Below are 7641 nucleotides of genomic sequence, written 5' to 3' on the forward strand. Positions count from 1 at the left end.
CAGGCCTGAAGACGAATGCCTGGAAATTGATGCTGCGAGTTGAGAAGTGCGGGTAAGCTATCAATGGATGAGGTCTGAGGCTCCCGAGCAAGAAAATTGCTAAGTCCACAATCGTGCGACTTAGGCATGCGAGTTGGCCGCGCCTGGAACCAAGCCGCACGATCACTCGCAATCTACTCCGACTTGAGCCTGCGACCTGAGTGTAATGGAGACCAACCCGCAAGGTTTGTACATTCCCCAGAAACCGCCTTGGTCCTGCGAGTTGAAGAAGAAGAAGATTAAGCCGCAGCAAGACTCGCAAAACACTCCTACTTGGGCGTGCGGCTAAGACAAAGCGATTTAAGTCTCACAAGTCAAGTTCTTCATCTACTGCGACTTGGTGATATGATCGTGACCAGCTCAGAGGAGGAGGAACCAGAGGTAGCTGGCAGGATCACTCGGTCCAGAGCTAGAGAGATGGCTAAGGAGGCTCACGCACTCATTGCCACAGAGAACAGCGATCACCAGGAGGCTGGAGCTCACATCTTCAACATCTCTATCTTGAGGAATGAAGAACCCAGTAACAATGACTAGGTAACTTAGGTGATGATTCTGTACTCTTTTCCTTGGTGAGGATTTTGGAAAGCAAGGAGGTTCTTCTCCAAGGTTTTTAACGAGGCAGAAATCATTGCTACGTCGAGTTACTTAGAAGTTGTTACTAATGTAATAATGTGCAAAGTCACAATGACTTGTGCACTAGTTGTTTTAGGCGCACCACTTAGTATTTAGAAGGGACGCCTCGCTGTTTTATTTTTAAATCAAACTTCGTGTTGTTTTTATTTCAGACTTCGTGTAGTTTGTTATTAGGGCTGCGATTTTCTCTCTTACTCTATAAAGTAGAGAAAATCGCCTATGTCATATGGAGTGAAGAATTTTGATCAAACTTTTAACGTGTTCTTCTCTCTTTTGATTTCTGAGAACTAAAAACTCTGAAATTCGAATCTCTTAAAAACTAATCTGTTTACAAGAGATTCTTCTATCTCATTATCTCCATTCCATCGATATCATCTCATCACAACACGTCCACCCTCTCAACTCACTCTATCCGCCGCGCCACCATCATCATCTTCGGCTTGATCCGCAGAGTGAAGCTGCCCGGATCGGATAGCTTCCTTGGTATTGATCTTCTTTGTATTATGGCACTGCACTCATGGCTCAGTATCACCATACCTTGGAGCTCCTTTGTCTTGTTGAGGATCGCGTCCTTTAGAAACTTCCCAAGCTGGGGTATAGCTAAGAAAGCATCTATAATGGGTAAGGTGAGTTGCGTGTTCTCCAAGTGTTTCTCAAAGACTGCCTTGGCCTTGTCTAGGATTTTCTTTTTGAAACGCCCTGGGAATGGTATCTTGGGTTGATAAGGTGGTGGTGGAACATAGGGCTTTTCAAGCTTGGTTTTCTTTTCCACCTCTTTTCCTTTGTCCTTGATCGGTTCCTTCTCTAAGACCGCTTCTTTACACGCATCGTCTGAGGCTGCCTCCCCCTCTAATTGCTCATTGGCCTCAATGAGCTTTGTCTTAGGCGTTGGAGTTTGTAATTCCTTACCACTCCTCAATGTGATGGCGTTCACATACTCTTTAGGGTTTGGCTCCGGTTTACCTGGTAAAGTCGGGCCTCTTGATGATGTAGAAGCTTGATTCTGCTTAAGGTCTCTGATATCTTGCTGCATTGTCGCGTGCTGGCTCTCAACCCTTTGCTGGCCCTGTAACAGTTGCTGTAGTATCCCACAGACGTCGTTCCCCATTTGATTCTGACCCGTTCCCTGAATCTGTTGTTGATTACCCATCGGTTGCGGATGGAACCCTGGTGGAAACTTGTGTTGCTGCGGATGGTTGTTGAAGTTGTTACTCTGAGCCGCTTGATTCTGCTGAGTGTAGCCGTGCTGTTTCCCACTGAACTGTTGCTTGGGCTGGAAGGTATTCTGAAAAGGAGCCTTTTGAGCATAGCTTTGTTGTTGTTGTTGAGCAGGGTACACTTGGTCTTGAGGGTTAGCGACATTCGGGTTTCTGTATGAGAGGTTTGGGTTACTGTTGTAGTTGTTAAACCGCTGATACCTCTGCTGATTCCCTATGTAATTCAGCTCCTCTTGTGTTAGACCATCTTCATTAACATTGTCAAAACTTGGCCCTTGCTCATCAAACTCGCCTACAAAGTGTATTGGCTTTTGAGTCGCCATCAAAACCTTGTCAAGCTTACTCTGAAGCTCTCTTATATCCTTTTTCATGTGCTGTTCATCACTAGATCCCTCTGTACGGTTTGCTCTATCAAAGTCCTCTCCATACGTGTCATTAGACATGGCTAGGTTCTCGCATTGATCTCTTTCCCAAGAAAATTTCCATTTAAAGCTGTACCGAGTTGGTTTCTGATCTTGGGGAGTGCACCTCGGTATAAAGTACTCAAGAGTGATGCCTCTGAGAAGCCGTGGTGTGGGCATTGGTTAGTGTAGCTTCTAAACCGTTCCCAAGCTTCACTAAAGCTCTCGTTATTGTGCTGCGTGAAACTTGAGATCTGATTCCTGAGCTTAGCCATGCGTGATGTGGAAAAGAACTTTGATAAGAACGCCAGTTTACACTGCTCCCAGGTTTGTATAGAACCCCTCGGTATATTCTTTTCCCACTGGTGTGCTTTATCACCGAGGCTGAAAGGGAACAAGCGTAGCTTGAAGCTATCTTCGGAGACGCCATTTATCTTGGTTAAGTCGCAAACCCGATCAAATTGATCTAGATGTTCGAGAGGGTCTTCTCCAGCCAGACCGTGGAACTTTGAGTTTTGCACCATATTGAGCAGGGAAGCTTTAACTTCAAAGTTGTTGTTTTGAACTGGTGGAGCTTGAATTCCAGCTCGGTAATGGTGCACATTAGCTCGGTCATTCTCTCCAACACAGATTGGAGGATGTTGTCGCTGAACTTGGGGCGGTGGCGGATGAACATGATGGGCTTGTTGTTCATTTCTATTCGCTTGGTGTTGGTTTTGCTGAGCAAGCCGTTCGTTTCTTTGAGCCTGTTGCTGATTAACATAGGCTTGTTGTTCATTTCTTCCTGCCTGCGCCTGATTAGCCTGAGCCTGGTGCTCGGCTGCCTGAGCTTGTTGCTCCATTCTCTGTTGTTCTGCCATTCCAAGTCTGTCAAAGTGTCGTTCTCTCTCGCGAGCTCGCCTTTCTAATCTGTCGATGTTATCGTCGTATGGGAAAAGCGATCCTGTGCTCCGAGACCTGGTATTCATGCACCTGAAAACAAAACAAGAACTTGGAAAGAAGTTAGTAAAACAAAGGAAAGAAAAGCTTGAACTCAAGAACAAACAAGAGACTAATGCTCCTACAAGTTGGCAACGGCGCCAATTGATAAGTAAGAGTTTTCAGGCTCTTAGAAGGGTTATCAATCCCCTTGTCAAAGTAGTATAAGGGGTGTCAAACCAAGCTTGTAAACGAGACACTAGCCTATGTCATTTGTTCACTTAAGTCAAGACAAGAAGGTAAAAGTTTGGTGACTAAGATAATCAGGCAAATAAGCAATAAAAGTAAATAAAAAGTAGAGATTTAAACTAAGCAAGATGCAAACAACAAACAGGTGATTCAGATGATGATAATATGCAATAAAGGAAGAGACTTTAGACAAGATAATCGACTCGGGTGCTTCCAAGCTAAACTGATGGGCTAATGAATCATTTTATCAAGCGGTTTCATTTAACTTTGAACTCAAGGCATGTTAATCTTCTCATGAAAGTATTAAACATCTAAACTGATCCTCCTTCATACCAAAATATCTTTTTAGAAGCACGAATCAATCAGCAATAAGATTCAGTTCAAATATGTCATTTAAGAGAACAAACTATCACCCTCGCGATGAAAGACTCTTAAACCCTTAACCGAGTGGTTCAGACATTTCTACAAACACTTTTGATGCGAGATATGTCTCAGATCTGAACCTCAAGTGATGTGCTTGGATCCAGCCTAGAGATCTCGTCGGTTAAGGAATGAAACATACAAGACTATACACCTAAACCCATTAATCCACCTTGAAAGCACCCTAATCTACTTATCTAAAGTCGCTTAAACGACTACTCACTGATCATAACGAGCTCACTAAGTCCTTTGCAAGACGTGTAGCTGGTCATGATTAGGAGTTTAATGCTGATAATAAAAGAAGAGTAAAGAAAGAACAAGATTCAGACGTAAAAACAAGATATCGGATTAGATTAATCTGGTTTTCACAAAGGAGGCAAGTTCTTAAAGCTAAAAACAGGTAAGAGATAAGATAACTAGGTTTTTAGTCTCAAAATGTATTTATAGCAAAGGGAAAGTGTCGCGGGTCAGCCCGGAACAAACCGGGTACTGAACCGCCCTCTTGGGTTGATGGGTGAGTGCCATGGTGTGTCGGAAAGTGAAGCCGAGGTCTTCATGCCGAGGTGTGCACGTGAGTCAGGATCCGGATGAAGATCTCATGAAGAACACGTCAAGAACATGCATGAACCCTAGTCTTTGATCCATCCTCACATGTGTGTTCTTGAGCTACTCTGTTCTTGATTCTGGGTTCGTGACAAGGGACCTCGGGATAAAATTTCGAGGGGTCATGATGTCGAGGTGCTTGGGAGAACACAGTCCGGCATGCACGCCGAGGTCATTACACCGAGGTGTACTCTCAACACTTAGTCGTTTTCAGCTTCAGTTTTTACGTATGCATGCCTCGATCTAATCATGCCAAGGCTTTGGGACGAGGTCTGGTCCAAAATACTTCCAAGATATGAGCCTCGACTTGAGTGATGTCAAGGTAAAGATACTGAGGCTTGTGAAGACACTTAGCGCGTATCGCAACTCATTTTAGGCTTGTATCGACCATGTCACCTTCCGGAAGCGATAACTTTCAGCACACGACTCCAATTGCTCTGGGACCAGTTCCACAGTAAAGATGACTCAATAAGCTCGAACTTTGGTGGAGAAACCATCGGACCTTGGGGAGCGGAAGGCTTCCTGGATTTCATATCTTTGCGCCGCATTGAAATTACCGGAAAATAGACTTTTAGACCGATGTGAACTCCGGAGACCCTATCTTCCAAACCTTTGCTCCGAATTGAGCGATTCCAAATGCTCTGAGAATATCTTCCATGGATCTCGAACTTTGATGAAGACCGGGTAAGCTGGTTCGGACAGGAAAGGCTCCGTCCGCCATGATCTTTGAAGTTCGCCGTACAGTTCTCGGGTACGCGCAAGGCTGGTGAACGCTCCGGAAGCCATATCTTTCTCTCCACTGGTCAGAATTGGATTATTCCAACTGTTCTGGAATCTTTGCTTGATTATCTCCAACTTTGGTGAAGACCCCGCCAACTGATTCGGACCGGAAGGTTCCCCGGATTGCTGATTTCTGAATTGCGCGGGCAAGGGCAACTTTTGGTCGTAAAAACCTTCCCACGGTAAGGAAAATGGCCGAGGGCTGTGTACCGCGGTAAGCTTTTTGGTCGTAAAAATCCTTGCCTCGGTCAAAAACTTGTCCCGTGGTATTTTTGCACTCGATACTCGATTCTGGCCGATCAGTAAGGTTTTTGGCCGGTAATGAGCATCCGGTAAACATTTTTGTCGAGGTTTCCAACCAGCCGGTACGAGATTTGGCCGAGAAATTCCTCCAAGCGGTTTTCATCATTTTTGACCCTTTTCTTCACCGTTTTCTTTCCTGTTCCTCTTCTTAGGCTCCAATTGGTCTCCAAGGCTCCTAATAAGGACTTCAAAACATGCAAAACTCTTTGGGACCTAATGCAAGCCCTAAGTCCTATTTTGACGCCTAAAGACTCAATTTACATGAGAAAACACATGATGAGGACTCTATAATGCAATCTAAATGATGTAAAATATAGACATATCAATCAGCGGTACCTCGGGGTCGTTTGGGAGTGGTTCACCAAATTTAGCAGCAAAGTCGGAAAGAGCAAAGTAAACTCAGACTTGTAGTACTTGAACAAACCCTTCAATAGTGTACGACGACTTCCAAATTTCTTTCTCCTTCACCGACCGCATCAGGTGTTTAAAGGCCACTCTTCCCCAAGGGTAGTTTTTAAACACATATAAATCCATCTCAAGCCTTGCCAACCTAACCCGAGTAGCTGAAGATGGTTTTCGTGCTTCAATGTAACTAGCATAAATACTAAGGTATCCCAGCCTCAACCGATCCTCGGAAGACCACGACCGGCATTCCTTACAAGCTTTTATCAAATCTTCAGTGCTCGGGTCCAAATCCTGAATGACTCCCAATCGCTCCCATAAATCTTGCATCTCCTCAGTTACCTCAACCACCGAATCCTCGAGATTGTCCACGTACTTGCAATTCAAGCCAGTAATATGTTTGAACTCATTCAAAGAAAAACGGATCGGGAATAAACCTATGAGGCTCCAATCTCAAATTTTTTTTCTTGCAAACTAGCTGCATGCCGAGAATGTAATGCACCAGTCTAGATGTCCAGCCAAAATCCAGCTGACTGAACTTCAAGAACACTCCCAGTCTATAGCTCATTATCTCTTCCCACTCATCTTGTGTTAGTGCTTCCTCGAGTGCAGTCATCAGCTTTGTCTCACCGCTATAGTATCCTAGCTTTTCAGAGGATACGGCTCATTGCCTTTTGTGAAGAGACGCGGGGGGAATTCTGGGTTTTCCATTAGCTTAACTGACGTCTGCAAAACAGATTGAGAGAAATATTCAAAATAGAAGCCTTAAAAGAAGTCTATTTACGAAGTCTCACAAAGAAGTCTACACACGAAGTCAACCAACTAAGTCTGCAATTGAAGTCTGTAGCCCTAATAGCGTAATTAAGACAGTTGCCAAAAAACTAGCCGCCGACAAAGTTCTCTAAAAAAACACAAACCGTTTTTAACTCCGTTTTACCAGATAATACTACCAAAATAGTTCGCCTAACACTATACAAAATCTGGTATAATAAATAAAAACAAGAACAAATATCTATAACATAGGAACTAGAAACTTGGAAAACGGGTGTTTGATTTTTGTCCGACTTTGGAACATATATCTACTCGTTGTTGTCCGATTTTTAGAAAAAACCAGTGTAGAAACCCAAACGACTAGGAACTTGGAACCCTTAAAGATATTTATGAACAAATTATACGAAATTAGTGCAGCCAAATACCTTTCCACAACCAACGGCGGAAATGAACAGTTACGAACGGCGGCGACACCAGATCTGGAATAGAAAGCGAAGGGGATTAGGGTTTATGCAAAACACAGACTTCGATCCAAAAGAGAAGTCGGAATTAATTTCGACTTACCTTAAACGGTAAACGGATGTACAGTAAAAACCGGCAATACTGCAGAGATAAATTTTACAATACTCGGTAGTTTTTTTTTTACCGATGTTGTGTTAATACAGTGTTAGAAACGCTTATATATGTCCGTAGAAATCTATTTAACCGTCGTACCGGTTCAATAACTGTCGTACCAGTTCAATTCGATCCAGTAGCATCGATTAGATTTGGTTTATCGTACTGTTTTTTTTAAACGCAATTGGTTTAGCCTTAAATTGGTATAGCTGGTTTGCAATATAATTTTAAAACTGTCAGTGAATTCATTCTACGTATTAAGTCTGCATAAGAAATCTGCTTATTAAGTC

The 7641-nt window shown here is 43.5% G+C and overlaps 1 non-coding gene across 1 annotated transcript; it reads left to right on the forward strand.

The window, feature by feature from the left end:
• The first annotated feature begins 2452 nt into the window (after positions 1–2452).
• LOC112081662 lies at positions 2453–2559 on the forward strand. Its single transcript, XR_002896584.1, has one exon. It is a non-coding gene; the product is annotated as a small nucleolar RNA R71 (small nucleolar RNA).
• The last annotated feature ends 5082 nt before the right edge of the window (positions 2560–7641 follow it).

The sequence above is a fragment of the Eutrema salsugineum genome, unplaced genomic scaffold, assembly GCF_000478725.1.
Source record: "Eutrema salsugineum unplaced genomic scaffold, Eutsalg1_0 scaffold_10, whole genome shotgun sequence".
In the NCBI taxonomy this organism is placed as follows: Eukaryota; Viridiplantae; Streptophyta; class Magnoliopsida; order Brassicales; family Brassicaceae; genus Eutrema; species Eutrema salsugineum.